Raw genomic sequence first — 22,844 nt, 5'->3', positions numbered from 1 at the left:
ACAGAGGGGTATATCTATTTTGGCTTTAATAATGGACTGAAAACACAACAAAAATAAGTCATTATTGTTTCATTGTCACTGTTCTGTAAAAACAGAACTGCTTTAATTACAACTGAATTTACCTATTCAAAATAGCTGGAAAAATCTTAATTTCTCATGTGCATTTGCATTTGTGTTTGACAGCAGTCTGCTAAAATGTGAATTTTTCATGTATGCAAAATTCACACACACACACACACACACACACACACACACACACACACACACACACGCACACGCACACGCACACACACACACACACACACACACACACACACACACACACACACACACACACACACACACACACACACACACACACGAACGCACGCACGCACGCGCGCGCGCGCGCACGCACACACACACACACACACACACACACACACACACACACACACACACACACACACACACACACACACACACACACACACACACACACACACACACACACACACACACACACACACAGCTTATAGAATAGATAAGCATGTCTTGCATTAACAGTCAGCTGACTGTAGGTAGGTGGGAAGGAGGTTCTTTGCATAATAAAGTGACAACTACTGTGCAAATGCTTAGGAGAGGCTTCAAGTGCAATTTTTTTTTCTTTGGCAGAAATCAAAAAACACTGCATTGTAAACTTTTGAATAACTGAATAAAAATTTTAAGTATGTAATCTTAACTATTTAAAAAATGTGATTATCTCGGTCATAATTACGGATGGTTATTAGCAGCCTGTACTGTGGCCTGACACGATCGAGAATTTGCAATAAGAATTGCATCGTTGTTCTGAAATCGTGAGGGCAGCGCAACATTCAGAGGGGGCTGCCTTCTGTTATTTTGGCAAACCGTCGACCGTTGTGAAAACAAAGTGACCGAACGAGGAGGAGTTCGCTATCGCGATGTGAGGCGTTTTTCGTTCTCTTGGATAGAAATGGTCCCCAAGTCGTTTCCCAAAGCATCACTTCAGATGACCAGGATCTCCTGCGATGTTGCCAAGTTTTGTCACGAATTGGTTCGCGGCCGTTAGAGTGGGCCGCACCGAGATCCATGCCATATCACAGCCGACCGCGATTTTACCTTCGACGAATATCCCGCAGCAAAAAAAAAAAAAACGTTGATGCAATGGATGTCTCGAGTACGCCACAATTAATACGGGCAATTTCTACTACAAGATATCTGCGTGTTTTGCTACAAGCATGCATGCCTGTTCAGGCGCACGCGATTAGACGACAGGCACTGCCGGACGCGCCAATCTGAATGGCGGGACCATCCGCCTCGCTCGCAAGGGCCAAAATGATCGTACAACACCTTTCCGCCCCACGTCCGCCTGAAGGCCGAAAACGGGCGGCCCGCTCGCCGAGCGGCCCTGGCGGAATCCGCTCCGAAACGATCGTACGGCGGCCCTTAGAGAAGCGTGCCCGCTCGACTCCCTGAGAAATTACTCCCTGAACAGCTTTCAGGACGCCGTCCAAATTTTTACGTCACATCCGGCAGGCTGACACTTGCAGAAGCCGCATCGCCAGCGACATTGTTTTAGTCCCTGCTGTTCTTTCTTTCACGCTGCCTGCGCCGCGCGGGCCGGTTGGTTGCAGCGGCGTGGTCGCGTTTGTCGTCTCTCGTCGTTGCTTTGCGGCAAGTTTGTTTCCGTGTGCGATGTGCAGTGGATACTAAAATGCCGAACAAGTGTTGTGTGTCGGGGTGCGCCGGAAATTACTATAAGGGCAGGAAGATACAATTGCTTTCTTTCCCAAGAGACGACGACACTTTCAAGAAGTGGTTACGCGCCATTCCAAGGAAGGACTTCGTGCCCACTTCGTACACTAAGGTAAGTAATGTTTATGGTACCGTTATGTGCTCCTTGTAGCTTTTACTTAGTCAGCACGTTTATTGTGATACTTCCGAAGCCCAGATAGATTGATTGTGGCCACAATTCTTTGCTGCAAGCATGCTTAGAGACAAAGGGGCTAGCATTAGGCTATTTTAATAAGTGGATTCTGAGATGTTTACGAAACGTTTGTAAGTTTGTGCAGGTTTGCTCCGATCATTTCGACGCTTCATGCATCGAGATGACGACATCGTACACGGATCCAAGACCAAGAAATGTTCTTACAGTTCGATTGCCAGTATCGCGGATGCGCCGTGGATCGGTGCCTACCGTATTTCCCAACTGCCCTTCGTACCTTTCAGCAGCAGACAACAGCAAGAGAAGCACCTGATGCTAAAAGGAGCCGACTAGAAGCTTCCCAACTCGCCCGTGCGGTCAAAACATCACTGGCGTCATATGAAGCGTTGCAGCAGAGAGACCAATTTTCGTCACTCGAAGAAATAAAGGAGCGCCTGCAAGCGGCCTCAGTGTCAGTGCAGTGGACTGTGATTCATAATGAAAAGTGTACGATGTTTTTGAACATCACCAACTATCGTGAACCTTGGTTAAAGGCGTCATTGACAGTGTTCGATAACCTCCAAGTCTCAGCCTACTACCAAGGATCCGTGATCAAGAATCTTGGTAGCGCACTTGTACCAGACTCGGTTTGCAAAGTAAGCTCCTTGTTAGAAATTTTGAACAACCTGTGCATGCTGTCTGACGAGCCTGGCGAGCGTTGTACTTCTCGCCACCTGTCGCTTGCAGTAAATTCCCTTCTAGACAATTTCGAAGCAAGCATTAATGAAAACAAGAAAGGGGTTGTGAAATTTTTAAAGGAACAGCTAACATTGCTCTCTGCAGAGCGTATTCAGTACAGCACACAGGTAATGGAGTTTGCATGCATTCTCCATATAATATCGCCGCATGCCTACAGGCATTTGAGAAAAAGTAGTTCACAAGCCTTGCCCCATCCGAGCACTATTAGGAAAGCGTGCTCATCTGTACAAATGCTCCAAGAAATTGATTCCTATGATGCAACATTTCTTCAGTATGTTTCCCAGAGATTTACACATCTGCAGCCACAAAAGACAGTGACGTTGATGCTTGACGAAATTCATATCAAGCCTTGTTTTGATTATAAGGGGGCAGCATATGTGGCGCTGCAGTGAATTACAGCGAGGCAGCCACATCTGTACACGTGTTTATGATACAGTCTGCTGAGCTCATTCAAGGCGGTAGCACACATTCTTCCGGTACAAACCATACAGGGCGATCAACTTCGTGCCATACTGAAGAAAGTAGTCATACGCTTAGAAGAGATTGCGTACAGGGTCATAGCCGTTGCTTGTGGCGACTCTCTAAACAGAAAGGTAATGAAAATGTTTCTGCCAAAGGCAATGCTTCGTCATGTTTATCCATATCCGGCAGATCCGGATCGGCTATTATTTTATGTGGTAGATGCTGTACATCTTTTCAAGTATATCAGAAACAACTGGCTGAATCATAAAAATGCGGGGACTTGCTTTTTCTACCCAGGCTTTGAGTTCTGAAACAATGATGTTCGTCCTGAATGCAAAATGATTGCCACATTTAGGAATTTCAGAGATTTACATAAAAAGGAGTCATCTCTACTGATAAAGTCTGGGTATGGCTTGCATCCAAGGCACTTAATCCGAGCAACTTGGAACGGCGAAATGTGAAGCTGGAACTGCAGACTTTTAATCCGCACGTAGCCACAGCCCTGGCAGCTCGCAGTGGTGAAGCTGATTTTCAACATGCGGCAGCAACAGCAGATTTCATCACAATCATTCTTCGCTGGTGGAGTAGTGTCAGCGTGAAAACGCCAAATAATGGCTTCCATCATCGTACTGTTTACGAAGAACCCATGTTTTGCAGTACAGATGACCCAAAAGTAGCTTTTCGGAATGGTTTCATTACCTGGCTTGATGTCTGAGAATTTTATGGGCATGACACTGGGGTCCTTGAGTGCCCTAAGGCTATCTGCTCAATCCTTACTGGCATTGGCAAAGTACTGCATAAGTGAACTTCATTTTAAGTACGTCCTACAAGGGAAAGTTCAAACGTATCCTCTCGAGAGTCGGTTTGGACAGTACCGGCAAATGGCTGGTTGGCAGTACCACATATCTGTTCGACAGCTTTTTGAGAAAGAGGGCCGGATTCGCCTTCAAAATGCCCTGCCAAAGATGAGCACTGATGACTTCAGAAACATCGAGGAGACAAACAGTGTCAGAGATGTAGGAACCTCCTTTAGTGTTCAAGTTGTAGACGCTGACCTTCATGCACTCAGAAAACGAATGCCAGTTATTGGTTATGTTGGCGGGTATTGTGCGCATGCTACAATGAAAGCTTTAGTGTGAAAGTTGCCGACGACACTTGGTTGTTACCGGAAGTGAGACGGAAATGAAAGAAGACACCCATTCGTTAATCGCACAACTGAACCGAGGTGGACTCAAGTTACCCTCTGCCCTTGTGATTACAATAGCCATGTAAACGGAGGTTGTAGTTACAAAGCTTTTGACACAAAGTGCCTGCACACAATTTTTCCATGGGCCAACCAAAGGAATGCCGTTCGTCAACTGACTCTCAACTCTCTACTGAGGCTTGAGGACATAGATGCATGTGAAAATGGGCATGCCTACGAGCTGCTTGTCACATTTGTTGCAAACTGTGCAGCAAACATAATGCTTAACAACTTCATATTATAAATGAACAGAAGGCACAAAACAGAAAAGCCCAAATCTTTCTTGAAATGTAATTTTCCATAACTTGTACACCGCGCATTTAATTACTTTAAATTGCACTGCAGGTATTTAATTGCAGTTTCCTCATGTGATTTTTTTTGGCGAACTTGTGCCTGTTGTTGTGCAATGATCCTTCTTTGCGTCATGCATGCTTTCCGGCCCAGAGTTTAAATGACAGTTCTTTGTTTTTAATCTGAAATTTTAAAGTATCTTGGCAATTCAGTGAAATGTTGTTTTTTTTCTGAGCTGCACCTCAGAGAGTGCTGCTGTGGTAGGTGAATGACTTATTTGTCACACCTTTTGTCTGTGTGTACTGTGCTCTTCTTGTGCAGTGTCTACTATTGTACTATTTTTGCAGTGTCTAATATGTATTATTGTATTAGTGTGTATATTATTGTGAAATGCAGTTTGTGCAGTAGATTCCTTGTGCATTCCTGTATCTGCAGCAGTGCAATAAGTGGTTGTTTGTGTCGTTTATTATAACCTCGTCCACACTTTAGTCACAAGTGTGTTTAATGTACTGTGGTTTCTTTACATGTCTTCGACTCTACAAAGTAATATGTTGTGTTTTATGCCATTCAAGGGCGGCCACTTACTCTGAAAAATGGATGAAATAATATTCTTTTTAACCTGCAGTTAGGATGCGAGTATGGTTATCTTTTTCTACCTCTTGGCATTGCAATGTGCTATGTTCTGCTTCCTCTCATTCATCTGAAACTCGTAAGGTGCCACAGGGCCTACGTTAATATAAAGATTGGTATTGTAACTTAGTGTATCTCTTACCGGTGCAACAACTTGTTTCGGCTGTCAGTTTACGATTTTATAGCACGCTGTATAAAAGGCAACACCCGTCTACATGACAGCGCAATATAGTTTTCTGTCTGTCATGTATTTTGGCCGCGAACGATGTGTGGTCGTAAATATTTGTAAATATGCATACAGACAGAGTCTGCTGTAATAAATAAATATGTATAATTCTGTCCGTAATATTAATTATTTGTCTTTGCCCTGAAATATCGCGCGGACCTGGCGGTCGACGAGCCTGTCTGTGACATCAGTTCCCGCGAGGCGAGCGTGCGGCAATCGCTCGCCGCCCTCAGCCAGCACGCAGTGACGTCGTTGACGTCGCGTCACGTGACGTGCAGGCCTGAAAGCTGTTCAGGGGGTATGCCCTGGAGAACACCACTCGCCCAGCCACGGACCAGCGAGGCAACGTTATCCAACCTGCGGGGCAGCTCCGTCTAGTTCCTCTGGTCGTCAGTGCCCGGTGAACAGATTGTGTTTTGATTGTTTGCCTCTCTCTCCTGTGTTAGTGCACTTCAGGTGCAAGCTTTTGTTGTACTGAAATCTCTCTCGAGTGTTACTTTCCACGAATTGCATTTCGTTGTTAATAACTTTGTGTGTGCTCGTACAAGCGACTGAGAATTCCTCTGTATTTTCTCTTTGCTGTATAAACTTTGTTTTGTTTGTGAACCTTTGGCTCCGACCCATTCTCTGGCTTGTGAAAGGCAAAAGGTTGGCACCAAATGACCAACCTCCTTGTCAATTGGTATCCCGTATTTAGCTGAGCTTGCCACGCTGAGTCGAGGGCATCTCCTTTCAGATCGATCTAGGAGTGTACGGAAAAGTACGCGAAAGGGTTACATATTGTGGCGTCCGCGATAGGACGTTCGGTGCTTTGTAAGCGCAGAACACGGCGAAGGAGTCGGAAGCAGGTTACGAACAGCTATTAAACGGGTGTTTAGCAGCAGAGCGATATTGTAAGGCGCTGCAGTAAAGCGGTTAGAGTGGTTCACCCGGTTTAGGTATTCATTGTCTTGAATATAGAGTTCGGTAATCAAATGTGTGCTTCAAGGAGCTTGTTGAGGTAGACATCTAGATTTGGATGACCAGAGCCAAACTGCGAAAATGGGTGGACCAGGAGTGAGAGAGAGGGCTGAAAAAGAAACTGAGAGACAGAAACAGCGCTCTAGAGAAGCCGCTGAGATAGAAAGACAAAGGGAACGAGGAGAGAGAGAGAATGGCAGAAGAGACGAGAAGAAACAGCAAAGCTCGTCCTGGAGCGAGAAAGCGAATTTGAAAGTGGGGTATGCTATACTTGTGAGGAAGCTTGCAGAAGTTCCGCGTTTGAACAACGTCAGGGAGCCAGTGGAGCTCACCCCCGGAGAAGCCGGGTGGAAGAATAACGAATATGACTCGTTGGAAACCACAGAAGACGCTGTAGTTAGCTCCACAGGTCAGAGTTTGGTTGTAGAACAGCCCGTTCCTACAACTGAGATAACGAACAGTGAAGACCAAGCCGTAGTGTCGCTTCCTCAGGAAAGTGAAAGCGCAGCAACAACCGAGGTAGTAGGCTCTAAGGAGAAGGCCAACCTGACTATTCAATTAGAGGGCACCTTAAGAAGTCGCCTGCAGATGAGGAAGACAGCTGGATCTCCTTCGAGAGGTCAAAGTGCCGCACGTCTGAATGTTGCAGCGCTGACTACGAGAAAAACCGGACTTGTGGCATCGTGAGGAGAGCATACTCAGTGAAAAACCGGAGTCTGTTCCTAAAGTACGCTTGAGCAGCGAGTGGGCCTTCCCCGCTGAAGAAGGCGCAGAAGACTGAGAGAAAGCCTTGTGACAACGCTCCAAAACTGAGAATGTTAAGGGAGAAACTGAGGAAGCCATATTGAGCAGTAGTGTGGAGAACGAGTCTCCAACCTCTAGGGAGCCGTGCTCTCAGCACGCTACACGAGACAACATCAGAAAGAGAAATAAAAAAAAACATCTGACCACAAAGAAAGTTCAGTCTACGAAAAACGACACGGTACTGAACCAGTGGCTTTAATGCGAGAACACATGTGGGATGATGTAAGTGAAAATGAACCGGGCGTGTGCGGTAGAAAAGTTTGGAAGACGGTAAAAGAGAAGGACAAGCGAATAGTGCAACGCCGATACAGGTAAAATCGAACAGGATGAGCCTCGGAGAAAGGTCAGGAAGAAGCAGGAAAGAGAACAAAGCTGAAAACAGCCGAGTCGGGTGTAAACGAGCTGCACGAACACCGCAGCAAAGTGAAAAAGAAGTTGAGACTTACGAGTCCAGCGTTGAATAAAGACTCATGGTGACTTCCAATCGCAGAGTTGGAGCACTTCGGAAGCAACGTTTTCTGCTCTTTTCGGAGCAACTGTATTCCAAACGCAGATCTGAGCCACGGATTGCGTCTTCCCATCGTAGGCAGGGAGCGGTTGCCGAGCCGAAATTGCTCCGTGGAGCAGTCGGGACTGCTCCGCCGAAACCGGCGGATCCGACCGGAAGTTTGCGTGTTGTTCTTTTTCAGCGGCGCCCTGCATTTCCGGCGGCTTTTCGCGTCCGCCGCGCCAGCTATATCCGGGCTCCGTAGCAGGCGATCAGCTTTGCCCGCTGCTATGGACTGAAAAGTGAATCGCGCGAATAGCGCGGGCAAGCGCAAGGAATGACGGGTACTTCCTCCCGCAGTTCGCGAGCGCCACCTACATGCTCCGACCAAAGCAAACGTACTCCAATCGCAATTTCAGGTCACACGCTCTCCGTCGGATTCAGGCGCTCTGTCACAGAGCGTGCAGACCGCTCCGGGCGTGCGTCTGGAATTCACCATCAGTCTGGACCCCGCCGTGGTGGCTCAGTGGTTAGGGCGCTCAACTACTGATCCGGAGTTCCCTGGTTCGAACTCGACCACGGCGGCTGCGTTTTTATGGAGGAAAAACGCTAAGGCGCCCGTGTGCTGTGCGATGTCAGTGCACGTTAAAGATCCCAAGGTGGTCGAAATTATTCCGGAGCCCTCCACTACGGCACCTCTCTCTTCCTTTTTTCTTTCACTCCCTCCTTTACCCCTCCCTTACGGCGCGGTTAAGGTGTCCAACGATATATGAGACAGATACTGCGCCATTCCCTTTCCCCCAAAACCAATTATTATTACTATTATCAGTCTGGAGGCGCAAGCAACGCAGAATAGCCCATGCCGAGAAGGAGGAAGGAAGGAAAAGAACTTTAATGGAATAGGAGATGTCTGTCTTGTTGTCGGCCTGGCATGCTACTCCAGATGAGGGTGAAGGTATGGAAGGGTATCAAAGAGGATGGTGGAAAGAAAAGGAAAAGAGAAAAAGAAAGGGTGAATGATCAAATAAAGCACACTTACGCACTCGCAAACACACACGCACACAAAAAAGTGTCAAAGAATGTCCACCAAACCCGTGTCTTTTAAAAACACTAAAAATGCCTTTGTTTCGCACACACCCGAAGCCGCGTTCCTTCAGGGTCCAAGGACATGCTCGATGAGCACGGGGCCATCTTGCGGGAGTCCTAAAGCACTTAGAAGTGTCTTGCGATGATTGTTAAAGCGTTTGCAGCGGGAGATAAAATGTGGCAGATCCTCAGGCACACTACATGTGGGGCACAGAGGGCTGCTTATTGCACCAGTTTTATGTAAATAGAATTTAGTGAAGGCAACGTCCAGGCGAATTCGGTGGAAGCAATTTTGATCACGTCTAGTTGTATTGCGTGGCATGCGGAAGTCACAAGTGGGGTCAATACGAAGAAGGTGTCTGTATTGATGTTCCGGATCACACCACAAAGAGCGTTGTGTGTGCCAGGATTTTGTAGTTAGAAGTCTCGCGCCATCACTGCGAGAAAATGGTATAGGTAGGAGCAAGATGGTGTCGCCATGCGCGGACCTCGCTGCACCGTCAGCGTGATCTTCAGCCACAGTGAGCGGGTAACCACTGCAACATAACACGATAGCCAAGCTGACAGGCCTCGGAGCGGAATCTGTTTAAGGCATCGATGATCAGCTCTTGAAGGCTTCCTGATGACTTTATGGATTGTAAAGCAGCCCGAGAGTCACTGAAAATAACCCACACTGTTAGGGGTTGTTGAAGAATATAAGTGAATACTGCTCGCCGAGCAGCCAGCTCGATAGCAGTAGTCGAGGTGCGATGACTAAGTAATGCCGAAATTGTGCGCGTTGACGGAATCCAGACGCAAATCGCTGATGAGACGGATCTGACAGAGCCATCAGTGTAGATGTGACGGTACGCACTGTAGCATTCATAAATGTGTTTAAGGGCAAAATATTTAAGTGCAGGACCGGGGGTGGTTTTTTTTTCTTTTTATGCCAGGAACCGTTGTCTTGATTTGCAATGCTGTGTACCTCCAAGTTGGGGAGGAGGTCGTGACAGGGCGCTGGTAGTGTAGTGGCAGAATATCAGAAACTTCCTCTATGCAGTGCGCTGTGAGTGGATGATGAGGTACACGAGCCTTGGACCGCATCTGGGCACGAAACAACTCTTGGGTTTGCAGTACTAGTGCATATAGACGTCTGCTCTCTGCTAGAGCACCCACTGTGAAGGTGGTCTTGGAAATACCGAGGCAGATTCTCAAGGCCTTAGCTTGCATACACTCAAGGAGTTTGATATTTGTTTGTGAAATACCCTGAAGAGCTGGGAGACTTTAGCGTAGGAGGCCTTCACACAGCGCAACATACAGCCGTAGCAATGAAGGTGTAGAGCAGCCTCTTCTGGTGGTGGAGAGCATACGAAAGATAGAGGCGTAAGAGCAGAGCTTAATTTTAAGCTGTTGTACATTTGGGGACCATGACAGTGACCTGTCATATGTCACCCCTAGGAATTTATGGCTTGTAACGTATGGTATTGGGGTACCAGAAACTTTGAGCACGTAGCGTGAAAGATCGCGCCTCGAAAATGCAATTGCTGAGCTTTTATCTGGGGACATGACGAGACCGCGGTTACTTAAAAACGATTCTATGCAACCTATTACCCTCTGTAATCGGGCATGCACCATGCGCCTGTTGCGTCCAGAACACCATATACAGATGTCATCGGCGTAAAGGGAGATTTTAACTGTAGGAGGCAAGCATTTTTCCAAGCCAAAAATTGAGATATTGAAAAGGGTGGGACTTAAAAAATCCCCCCTGAGGGACACCGCGTTGTATTTGATGCAGAGCTGTGTCACCTTCACTTGTTCACATGAAAATCGATCTTTCGTGCAGATAATCGCACAGCCAGTTATACATCCGTCCACTAATGCCAACTGACTGTAAGGCTAAAAGAATTGCTTCATGTGTGACGTTGTAAAATGCTGCCTTCACGTCAAGAAACACAGCAATCATCATAGACCGCTCTGTTTTGCTGCGTTTTCCACAATTTGTGAGGGCAATAACGTTGTCAATGCTGATGCGTCCTTTTCGGAAACCGGACATGGCCGAAGGGTAAATCTCTCTGTTTGTCAGGTCCCAGGTAAGGCGGAAGTGTACGATTTTCTCCATCAATTTTCCGACGCAGCTTAGAAGCGTAATGGGGCGGTAAGCGTTTAAGTCAATTGATGATTTTCCAGGCTTCAGGATAGGTAGCACACGCGCACGCTTCCAACACGTTTCAAGGCGGCCTGTCTCCCAGGAGGTGTTAAAAACTGCGAGCAGCTGAACCTTGGCCTTACTTCTCAGGTGAGAAAGGGCAGTGTAGCTTACACCGTCCGGTACTGGACACAATTTTTTATTGGTAGCTGCCAAAGCCGCAAGAAGTTCTTGCATGGTTAACGGATCATCAAGGAGGGCAGTATTAGGTGAAGGGGTAAAGCTTCGGAGAGGCAATGGCACCGATATGGCCCTTAATCGAGCAGTGAGCTTAGAACAGAAAGCCTCCGCTGCGTCGAGATGAGAAATATTCGCATTTACAGCAACGCAGTCAAAAGGATTTAGTGGGGCGGGCTGACTACTGAGGCTGCGTACAATGCTCCATATCTTAGAAAGAGGCTTTCTGGGATCAAGCGTCGCACAAAAGGATCGCCATTCCCGTCTTTCCAGCTTGTCCAAATAACGTTGGACATGTTTCTGTGCGCGGCTAGCAACCCTGATGTCTTCTCTATAATTTGCTATGCGTGCTCGTCTCTCTGCTCTGCGGCGAATTGCTCGAAGTCGCTCATATTTAGCATCTGCAGTTGAGTGCACTTTTGATAGTGTTCTAACCTTAAAGCTGGACCTTTTAGCACGTGCTGCAGTATCGATGAATCTTTCATAATTGAGGTTTGAGAGGTCCACTTTTTCAACTGTGTCAGCGAAAAGATCCAAATTCGTGTAGAGTGCTACACGCCGCTGTGAACTTAAGGAAGCACCACCAAACTCTATTTACGTAGCAAGATGATCGCTGCCATGAGATTCTATGTTAACACTCCAGGTTGTTGAAGACGACAGATGATTAGAAATGATCGAAATGTCAAGGGCACTGGATCTTGTACCTTGATAAAAGGTTGCCTGGCCATTGTTGAGAAAAGCGAAATTGTTGCACTGTCCGAGATCAAATAACTGTCGTCCTCTGGCTGTTGATCTGATGCCTCCTCAAGCAGGATGATGTGCGTTGAAATCACCCGTAATGATGTGCGGCGCAGGGGTACTGCGTACGATAGCCTGAAGGCGGTCGACGTCAAAGTTGACACGGGGGGGTATGTACCCGACGATCACTATGAAGGACAGGTTCATGATCTTGACGGTGACCGCAATATATTCATTTCTTGCGTCGCAGATATGGGTTGTGGAATGGAGGTGACGTCTTTCCGAACAGCTAAAAAAGCTTCGCTGATGTCAGCACCTGTCATCGAGTTCAGAACGGTATATCCTGAAAGACGGATAGTAGTGCGCAGACGGGATTCTGAGATGGCAATAATCGGAAAACAGTGCTTCGAAACAAATTGTCGGAAATCAGACAGTCGTGGACGAAGGCTGCAGGCATTCCATTGGAAGATGGTGGCCTTGTTACGGATGATTTGCACGCTAGGGAGAGTAGCTGGTCTATTGAGTGTTACCGCCATTGTGCAAGAAGAGGTGCAATAAATTCAAGGATTGTTAGGATGGCCTTCGCCACCGGCGAGGAATGTGTTGTAAGGAAAGCGCGGACAGCCGCGACAAGCGAGCACAGTAGAGAACTGGTACTAAAATATGTGGAACGCTTCACGATTTTGCGTGTCATCCTTGCGCAGCGGCCATGCTAATCTCTGTATCGTTCCAAGGAGCACACGAGAAGCGGAGCCGTCACGGGCGATCTGGCGTTAAATTTGTTCGCAACGAACGCGCTAGCCACAGGAAAGGAATAAAGGCTCGAAGTCTGGGCGCAAAACCAGACAGGACTACGAGTAGGTAGTGCAGCCAAAACCACGTAAGGCATAGAAGCCTCAGTAGAAGGTTGAATAACATAGCTCCGATAGTAGGAATGGCCAGAGTCGTGTGCGGAAAAGAAACAAAAGTGGGACGAAAAGCTGGAATGCAGTCCTGTTCCAAGACCACTGTGTAGACTGAATCTGGAAAGATAGGCGCAAACACGCCTTGAATTAGAGTGTTCCCTTTTTGCAAGGTTGTGTTAATATCTTGCCTCGTTGCGGCATATAGTGAAGCGCATGTTGACATTTTCCCAGTGTCACATATACATGCAGGCATCATTGTATTGATGTATGTATCTTGGCATTGGTCTTTCAAGTTTGTGAGCGTAAGCAAGCGCGCACGAATTTTGTTTTTGTGAATATTGTTGCATAATATTTTTAAAGGAATGGGCAGTGTCACAAAACTCGGAGCATAATTGAAAGAAAAAAAAACAACGAAAAACTGACGCAGCGCGGAAGCAATCGAGACCGCGCGCGTCGTAGAGAAAACGAACAGCAGAGAAGGAACCCCGGAGAGTACTTAGCTTTGTGTGTGCAGCTCCCCTTTTCACTTTGCTCGGCGGCGCGGCGCCAATGGAACCATCAATTGTACGAGAACGTCTGAGTGATTTCTACTCTTTGTCGACGTAGAGGGCGTAGCCTTAGCGTGCTAAGTGATGACCTCTCCCTTTCACACTCGCGCCGGTGGCGGCGCATCGCCAAATGCTCTGGAAGGTTCTGGAAACCAGTTTCCGCGCCTGACCAATGGGGATGCACGCGCGGGGCGAGAAAGAGAAGGAAATTGTACACTTGATGCTGTGTGTACGTTGAGTTGAGTTGTTTATTTCCACAAACAAGGAGATACAATGGTCGTGGAGGATACAAGGGGAAAAAGCTTCTCAGGGGCAGCTTGACTGGCCCCAAGTACCGTTACAGTGGCTGCAGCAGGGCAGAGAGAAGGATAATGAATAAACTAAATGTTAAAAAAGGAAAAACAAGAAACCCAAAAACATAAAGTTAGAACAGTAAAAATAAAAAAAAGAAAAAATAAAAACGCCGTACACAGCTTATCGCAGAACACAGTCATGCGTGCAAAAATATTTAAAGCAGGTTTCTTGCAGAACACGTGAGCACGTAACTGTTACATTGAGTAAGGTCATTAGTAACTTCGGCAACCTGTGGCTTAACATTTGGTGACCATAATTAGTTCGCGAATGAGGAACACACCAAGTCTCCGGATCTCGAGTAGTGTAGGGAGCTACGCGTTTTGTATAGATTAGCGAGAGAGGAAAGATAACCTATTCCATTCTTTGTGTCTTTATGGTAGTCTAAGACCGGACACGGGCTTTAGTATCTTCAGAGGCTGGCGCTCAACGAAGATGACGACGAGAAGCGCCGAACATTGCGAAGCTCGAGCGCCGAACACTCCGAAGCTCGAGCGCCGAACGCTCGGTCGCTCGTGCGTGCTCTGGACTGAACGCGGTCTCTGTTCTGTGCCTAGACGGTTCGGCTGGTTGTTCGTGACGCTGTGCTTATTACTGTGCTGTGCTCTTATTACTGTGCTATGCTGTGGTGCGCTGTGTGTGCTGTATTAGTAGTGTGCTGTGTTCTTATTAGAAGTGGTGGAGGTGCCAACGATCCCTCGCCCTGGAGCTTCGCACCCGCGCATTGACTACCACCTCTGCAATGCCTGAGACCGTCACCCAAACCGCTTCACCGCTTCCGTCGGCTGTCTTCTGTTCCGGCGCCGCGCGGCAGCGTGACCCGACCATCTTGAGCGGCACCGATGACACGGATGTGTTGGATTGGTTGGCCTCCTATGAACGCGTAAGCGCCTACAACAAGTGGGACGATAGCGTCAAGCTCACCAACGTTATCGTTTATCTGAGCAACGTAGCCAATCTCAGGTTTCGAAACCACGAGGCTGACATCTCAAGCTGGGCAGCTCTAAAAACTAGTCTGACAGAAGTCTTTGGCCGTCCCGCCGTGCGAAAGCTTCGCGCCGAGCAACGCTTGCGACGTCGGGCCCAGCTAACCGGAGAAAACTTCACCAGTTATATAGAAGATGTCGTCGACCTCTGCAAGCGTGTCAACCCTTCTATGAGCGAGGCCGACAAGATCAGACACATTATGAAAGGCATTGAGGATGGTGCCTTCCAGATGCTCGTCGCCAAAGATCCCCAGACTGTCTCCGGTGTCATCGGCTATTGCGAAAGCTTCGATGAGCTGCGCAAACAACGCCTTTCTACCCGGCGTGCAGGCTTACAGGAGGCCGCACTTTGCAGCTTGGCTCTGCCAGGGGACGGGGCTCTGGACCAATAGTCGCTCCTCCAGAGCATCCAGCAGTTTGTACGTGAGGAAGTCGCACGCCAGATATCTTTGTCTACCTGCCCGCCTACGCCTGCGCCGTCGCTGACTCCCAACCTACAGCGTGTTATTGAGGAGCAGGTCGCTGAAGTCCTGCCACCTCCTTCTCAGCCACCCCTGATCGCGGCTCCTCTTACGTACGCCGATGCCGTTGTGCGGTCGCGGCCCTCACCTGCTGCCCCTGTCTACAGGCCACCTACCCGGCAGTTAGAACCCCAGCGACCTGCAACCCCACCTTACCGTCCGGTTGCCAGCCCCCGATCACAGCCGCAGCCACTAAACCCCTGGCGCACACAAGACAACCGCCCTATTTGCTACGCCTGTGGCGTCGCTGGTCACGTTGCTCGTTTGTGTCGCAGTCGTGACCACCGTCCCTACGATTATAGGCGTGAGCCGACGTACGACCTTCCACCGTCGTCCTCGCCTGCGTCACACTTTCCGCCTCCGGATTCTTCTTCTCCTAGTTACCATCCCCGCTCCCACCGCTCGCCGTCTCCTGGCCGTCATTCCCGTTCCCCAATGCTCCGTCGACAACCCGCCGTCCACGCAGAAAACTAACCACCGCAGTTCCGGAGGCAAGAACTGCGTCACCAGCGGCTCACTCAAGACCTGTTTCTGCGCCTGCCAATATTATTACCGTTTTCGTTTAAGGAGTCGCCGTCGAAGCACTTGTTGACACTGGCGCAGCCGTTTCGGTTCTCAGTCACACTCTCTGTCGCAGACGCAAAAAAGTGACGACGCCCCTTCCACCCGTTTCTCTCCGGACGGCCAGCGCTCAGGACATTCGACCGTTAGCCGCCTGCACCGCCCGCCTGCTCATCGGGAACGTCCCCTACACAATCGAGTTCATCGTCCTCGCCCGCTCCTCTCACGACGTTATCCTTGGCTGGGACTTCCTCTCCTCACATCACGCCTTTATTGATTGCGCCCGTGCTCAGCTTGACTCGTCGCCCTACAGTGACGCCCCCTTGGACGTAACCGGCGCTGCTGCCGCTACTGTGGTCGTCTCAGAGGACACAGACGTTCCACCTTTCTCTTCAGCGCTGGTGCCTCTTTCTTGTGCTGCGCTCTCAGATGCAACAGTGACTTATAACCCCTCTTTACGATGCGCTGACCAGAAGTCTATTTTGCTGCCTCATGCTACGCTGACAATTGTTCGTGGCTCCAGCGCTATTTATGTGGCCAACCCGTTCTCCTGCCCTACCGCTTTACTCCGTGGCCAATCGCTTGGTAGCGTTGCCGTTCTCGATCCCGCCTCCGCATACCCCGTCGTCGATAGCGCAGCCGGCCTTCACGCCAGCGCCATTACCCTGTTCCCATCACGAATCAGTCGTCTGTAGATATTTTTCACCGCCTTTCCTTGGGCCGCACCACCATCGTTATTCACTGTATTGACACTGGAACCCATGTCCCTTTGCGCCAACGTCCGTACCGCGTGTCAGCCGCTGAGCGCAGCATCATTGACGCCCAGGTGACCGACATGCTCCAGCGTCACGTGATACAACCGTCGCACAGCCCGTGGGCATCGCCAGTGGTTCTGGTCAAGAAAAAAGACGGTTCCATTCGTTTCTGCGTGGACTACCGTCGTCTGAATAAGATTACACGCAAGGACGTTTACCCTCTCCCCCGTATCGACGATGCCCTTGACTGCCTGCAGGGCTCCGAGTTCTTTTCTTCATTGGACTTGCGCTCCGGTTACTGGCAGGTGCCGATGGCGGAAGCCGATCGCCCAAAAACTGCATTTGTCACACCCGACGGGCTCTATGAATTTAATGTCATGCATTTCGGCCTCTGCAATGCACCCGCCACATTCGAGCGCATGATGGACAACATACTCCGAGGGCTCAAATGGCACACATGCCTTTGTTATCTAGACGACGTTGTAATCTTTTCCCCGGACTTTCCGTCTCACCTCCAGCGCCTCGAGACTATTCTTTGCTGCCTGGCCGACGCTGGCCTCCAGCTTAATTTGAAAAAGTGCCGCTTCGGAGCTGGGCACCTCACCATTCTCGGTCATGTCGTATCGAAGGATGGCGTTCTCCCGGACCCGGCCATGTTGCGAGCTGTGGCCGAATTTCCAAAGCCCACTTTTGTAAAAGACCTCCGCAGCTTCGTCAGCCTCTGCTCCTACTTCCGCCGCTTTGTCCGCAATTTTGCCACTATCGTCGACCCCCTGAACAAGCTCCTTTCCACCCACGACCTTTCGGCCTGGTCGCCAGCCTGTGATGAAGAGTTTACGACACTCCGTCGCCTCCTCACCACTCCACCTATTCTGCGTCACTTCGACCCTCGTTCACCGACGGAACTCCACACCGATGCAAGTGGCGTCGGCCTCGGTGCCGTACTCGCTCAACACAAGCAAGGCTTTGACGAATACGTTGTCGCTTACGCTAGCCGGACACTCACAAAAGCTGAAGCCAACTATTCTGTCACCGAGGAGTGTTTAGCCATCCTTTGGGCGATCGCCAAATTTCGCCCCTACCTGTATGGGCGCCCTTTTGACGTTGTCACCGATCACCACACCCTCTGCTGGCTGTCCTCTTTGAAAGATCCCTCTGGCCGACTGGTGCGATGGGCTCTGCGACTCCAAGAGTACGACATTCGCGTTATCTATCGTTCCGGCCGCAAACATGCCGATGCTGATGCTTTCTCACGTTCCCCTGTACCATCTGAGGCAGCGCCTTGTATATCTGCCCTTTCTTCTTTCAAGTTTGAGTTCACCGATATGGCTTCCGAGCAACGCGAAGACCCGTGGATTACTTGCCTGTTTGATCTTCTATCTGGCCAATCGTCTCGACCTCCTTCCCGTCCTCTCCGTCGTCAGTCCCACCATTTCGCCATCCGAGACGAGCACCTTTAACGCCGCAACTATCTCCCGGATGGTCGCAAGTGGCTTCTCGTCATTCCGACACATCTTCGCTCCTTCATTTGCTCTTCCTACCACGATGATCCCCAGTGTGCCCATGCCGGATTCTTGAAGACTTTCGCCAGTCTATGACAGCGGTACTACTGGCGTGGGATGGCCCGTTACGTCCGCCAGTTCGTTCAGTCCTGCACCACATGCCAGCGACGAAAACATCCACCTCGCCGAGCCGCCGCTCCTATGCAGCCGCTGCCTTGCCCAGTACAGCCCTTCGAGCGTGTTGGCATCGACCTCTACGGCTCTCTTCCCAGCACATCAACCGGGAACCGCTAGATCATCGTTGCCATCGACCACCTTACACGTTGCGCTGAAACATCGCCTGTACCATCCGCTACAGCCCACGACATTGCATCCTTCATTCCCCATCGCATCATTCTTCGCCATGGTGCGCCCAAAGAGCTGCTCAGTGATAGAGGTCCGGCCTTCCTCTCAGAAGTTGTAGAAGCTCTCCTTCAGGAATGCAACGTCGTTCACCGCACCAGCTCCGCCTACCATCCCCAGAAAAATGGCATGGTTGAGCCTTTTAATCGCACCCTCGGCGACATGCTGGCCATGTATGTTGCTTCCGACCATTGTAACTGGGACCGCGTTCTCCCTTTTGTCACATACGCTTATAACTCCGCTGCTCAAGCCACCACCGGATTCTCTCCGTACTTTCTCCTGTACGACCGTGAGCCTTCTTGCACAATGGACACCATTCTACCTTACCGCCCTGATGCTTCCGAGTTTACAACTCCTTCTCAAGCCGCAACTTTTGCCGAAGAATGCCGACAGCTTGCACGGTCCTTCACTTCTCACGCCCAGCAGCAGCAGAAAAGCACCCGTGATCCCCCTGCACTTCCTCCCGCTTACCTTCCTGACTCTTTGGTCTGGCTCTGGGTACCCTCCTCAGGTCCCGGCCTTTCCTCCAAACTTGTTAGCAAGTACTAGGGACCCTACCGTATTCTTCAGCAGACATCCCCCGTCAATTACCTCATCGAACCCCTTACGCCATCTCCTGATCATCGCCGCCGAGGCCGCGAAATTGTCCACACGACCCAGGCGTTGATTGATAAAACCAGGCGTTGATTCAATAAGGCGGGAGGTGTCAAGGTTCTAAGATCACGGAAAAGCGGAGCAAAATGAAAGTCGTGAGGTTTATTGCAAATGACGCGCAGAATATTTTTCTGGATGCCAAGCAGTATGTAATTGTTTCTGCAAGTCGTTGTCCCCCACACAATGCACCAATATTTAAGATGACTGAGGAAAAGTGCGTTATATATTAAGAGTTCTACGGAAAGGGGAGACATCTGAAAGAACGGACTAGACCCAGCACATGAGACAGTTTACCGGTGAGAAAATATATAAGAGAATGCCAGGACATATTATGATCAAAGTGCACGCCCAAACAATTGAACGCTCGTACAACTTCAATTTTAAATGTATTCAGTGATATATCACTAGGTAACGCAGTGTTCATGTTTTTCGGTTGAAAAAGTAAAGCAATAGCTTTAACGGTGTTTATTAACAGGCTGTTTTCAATAGACCACAGATGTAAGTCAAAAAGCACGTGGCTAGCATGTAGGGTTATGTCATCTGGAGATTTAGAGGAGAAGTGTGGTATCATCAGCATACAAAATCAAGGTGGTATTCGGATGAATGTCAGTGAGATTGTTAACGAAAATGTTAAACAATAAAGAGCCCAAAATGCTTCTTTGCGGGGCACTTACAACAACAGGAAGGACGTTAGAGGATATGTCATTCACATGCACAAACTGCCTTCTATGACTTAGGTATGATTCAATTAAGTTGAGGGCGATGCCGCGAATGCCATAGCAAGACAATTTGTACATCAGAAGTTTATGGTCAGCGGAATCGAAGGCTTTGGACAATTCGACAAAAACTCCTAAGCTTAATAAGCGTTCCTCAAAGTTTTTTTTAGGATTGGATAGCTGTTTCTGTTTAAGGAGTGCCAGTTCAGTCGAAATGCCTTTGTAGAAGGCGTGTTGATGTGGGGTCATTACCTTATACATATTGAGAAAGCTATATAGCCTATAAAAAATGATCTCCTCAAGTTTTTTGGAAAAAATGGAAAGTATAGAGATGGGCCTATAGTTAGAAATTTGAGCTTTGTCACCTTTTTTTTAAAGTGACCTGCATTCTTTTTGGAAATTGGCCTGATGAAAGACTAATATTGTAAACATGAGCAAGAGCAGGTGAAATTAGGCCAAGAACATACTTCACGGGTCCGATCTGCAGGTCGTCGACATAATAGGCAGTACTGTTGTTCAGTTCTTTAAAAAACATTGTTAATTCACCTTCCTTTGTAGGGTGAAGAAAGATGGATTCTGCGCAGTGTGCATTAATATAACGGCATGCATTTACAGTAGCAGTTTGGCGACCATTAGTGCAGAAATGGCCATTAAAACAACCGGTAAGTGCGTCAGCACTGATTTCTACGCCGTTCACGACAATGTGGATTTCGGGTGTTGCCCACGAATCCCGATTCATTAAATTATTTAGTGTGCTATAATTTGCGGCTGTCAGTTTGGCACACGAGAAAGTTCGCTTCAGAATATGAAGCTCTTGCCAGACGTAGCTCTTTTGTAAGCCGGTTACGAAAGGACTTAAAAAACCGCAGATCGCCAGGATCTTTAGACTTAATAAACTTGTTCAAAAGGTGTTTTTTATTTTTTAAATACGTCATTCGTGATCCACGGCTTACAAATTCGTGAAGATCTAGGACTTATCAAACACCGAGGAAAATGTTTCTTATAACATGATTAAAAAATATCAATGAAGAGCTCATAAGCGGTATTCGCATATTGAGAGGCATAAACAGTACTCCAGTCCACTTCGTGCAGTTCCTCCCGAAAGTGGTCAAAGTTTTCACTGGTGATTGAATGAAATACAGGAGAACGCTGGTCTTTATTTTTTTACTTCACGATTTAAACTTTAAAAATTGGCATGTGGTCGCTGATGTGATATGAACACCAGACCTGATATCAGCCTGGCAAGAATTCGGGACGAAGAGATCAAGGCATTTTGAAGTGTCACAGGCAGAGATGGGTATCCTATTGAGGGCGTACCCTCATGAGGGCGTCGTCACCCTCACCTCATGACGATTTCACTCGGTGAGGTGAAGGTGAGGGAGGATGGGCGCATGAAAATTCATGAGCACGAGGGTGAGAGAGGAAAGACATGGTGAGCTGAGGGCAAATGAGGGAAGACATGATGAGGTGAGTGTGAGGGAGGGCAGAATTCACTGTTTGAGGGCGAGGTTGGTGGCCCGAACCGTACTCCGGGCTAACGCTTTTGTCTTTGCCGCCCATTATGAATTCTCATTCTTAGGGTGAAGATCCTGGCGAAGACGTAGTTTCTGCACTCTGGAGGTACACGAGGTGAACACGATATGCGGGTGTGGCACACCTTCTCCGTCACCGTGATGTACTACACCGCCGAAATAAGCGCTCTTCTGACTCAAAAACCTTTTTTGAAAAAATTATGTAAAGTATTCGGTGAACACTCTGTATAGTGCGCTAACAAGGGGCCACTGATCGGGCAGTGCAGGTGGCCGCCAGTCCAACGGGAACCGTTGTACTGGAGTTAACATTTTCATTATCAGTCCCGTGTCTATCGGATGATCAGAATGTAGAGTGAAACACGTAGAAATTATACCAAATAAGGCCGTTGAATTCCCAACTTCTAGGCGTTCTTTACGGAACGAAGTCATATTTCAGCTCGGTGAGGTTTCACAGAATTGGCTGCAGTGCAAAAAATGCTTTTGCGAAATTTCACTGTCAAATCCAAGCCTGTTGGCGGCGTTGGTGCGGATTTTTTTATTCACGCTGTGAGTAGTTCAGTACAGTCATGTCTTCTTTCTATATTCTATTTTCTCTGGAGCTGCGCTATAGGAAAGCGGCGCCGCAGTGTGATCGGCAAGGGCGACCACTGTAGTCTTGCAATGAAACTGAATCAGTACCTAACGACCTTGGTCTGAATCATCGCTCGCTCCGCCTTGCATTGTACGATGTCCTAAATAAGAAAAAGTTGTACTGCTCTCCAAATAAAATCAACATCTGTTGGTTTAATTCTGTCCCTGGCAAGACCTGTGACAGCGTAATCGCGCGCCTGATTTTATGAAAGAAATTTGTAGCAGGCATGGTAGGGAATGGACACTCAACGTTTGAGGAAGGCGAAGATGTGCAAGCAAAAAAATCACGGGCGAGTTACACTTGTGGTCTCAGTGCCAGCCTGGCATACGTGGCCTGGGCGTCCCTCCTGAGAGGGTTAACATCCAACATTAAGGGGTACAACGACAAATACATGGCCTCAACTTGAAACCTTTTCAGGCTGCTGTTCGACCACATAAGAGCCTCACTGCAGTGGAAAGCCGGCACCGCACCGGGAGAAGACACTAAAATTAAAGCTAGGGGAGCGGCACCTGAACTCACCGCGGCACTAAAAAACTAGTTCCGCTGGAGGCTACTTCAGACCACTATGCCGTCGCCATAGCTTTTTAAGCATGACATTTATAAGTTGGAAAATATATTCTATTTACATTAAATAAATTATTTGAAAAGCTTTTAGGATTCACCACGAAACACATTGCCAAAAGAGAGCAACAGAGCCATAGACGCGAGGTATAGGCTGAGCGCATCACCAATAAAGATTGCCACTCCGGTTGTAAGTCGGTCGGTTCATACACTTCTCTAATAAATGCCGGAAGATTACAAGCAGTGA

At 48.5% G+C, this 22,844-nt stretch overlaps 1 protein-coding gene, 1 non-coding gene and 1 pseudogene across 2 annotated transcripts in view; 1 reads left to right on the top strand and 2 right to left on the bottom strand.

The window, feature by feature from the left end:
- Window positions 1-22,844, bottom strand: part of LOC144120145 (neprilysin-1-like) — a 114,247-nt gene that overhangs the window by 20,741 nt on the left and 70,662 nt on the right. The window lies entirely within an intron of this gene.
- LOC144119083 (uncharacterized) overlaps window positions 1,715-22,844 on the top strand; it is a 28,417-nt pseudogene continuing 7,287 nt past the window's right edge.
- LOC144122300 (U6 spliceosomal RNA) lies at window positions 12,632-12,730 on the bottom strand. Its single transcript, XR_013312898.1, has one exon. It is a non-coding gene; the product is annotated as a U6 spliceosomal RNA (small nuclear RNA).

The sequence above is a fragment of the Amblyomma americanum genome, chromosome 2, assembly GCF_052857255.1.
Source record: "Amblyomma americanum isolate KBUSLIRL-KWMA chromosome 2, ASM5285725v1, whole genome shotgun sequence".
NCBI lineage: Eukaryota > Metazoa > Arthropoda > Arachnida > Ixodida > Ixodidae > Amblyomma > Amblyomma americanum.
The sequence above is the reverse complement of the archived record's forward strand: the minus strand, read 5'-3'. Positions and strand labels throughout refer to the sequence as shown.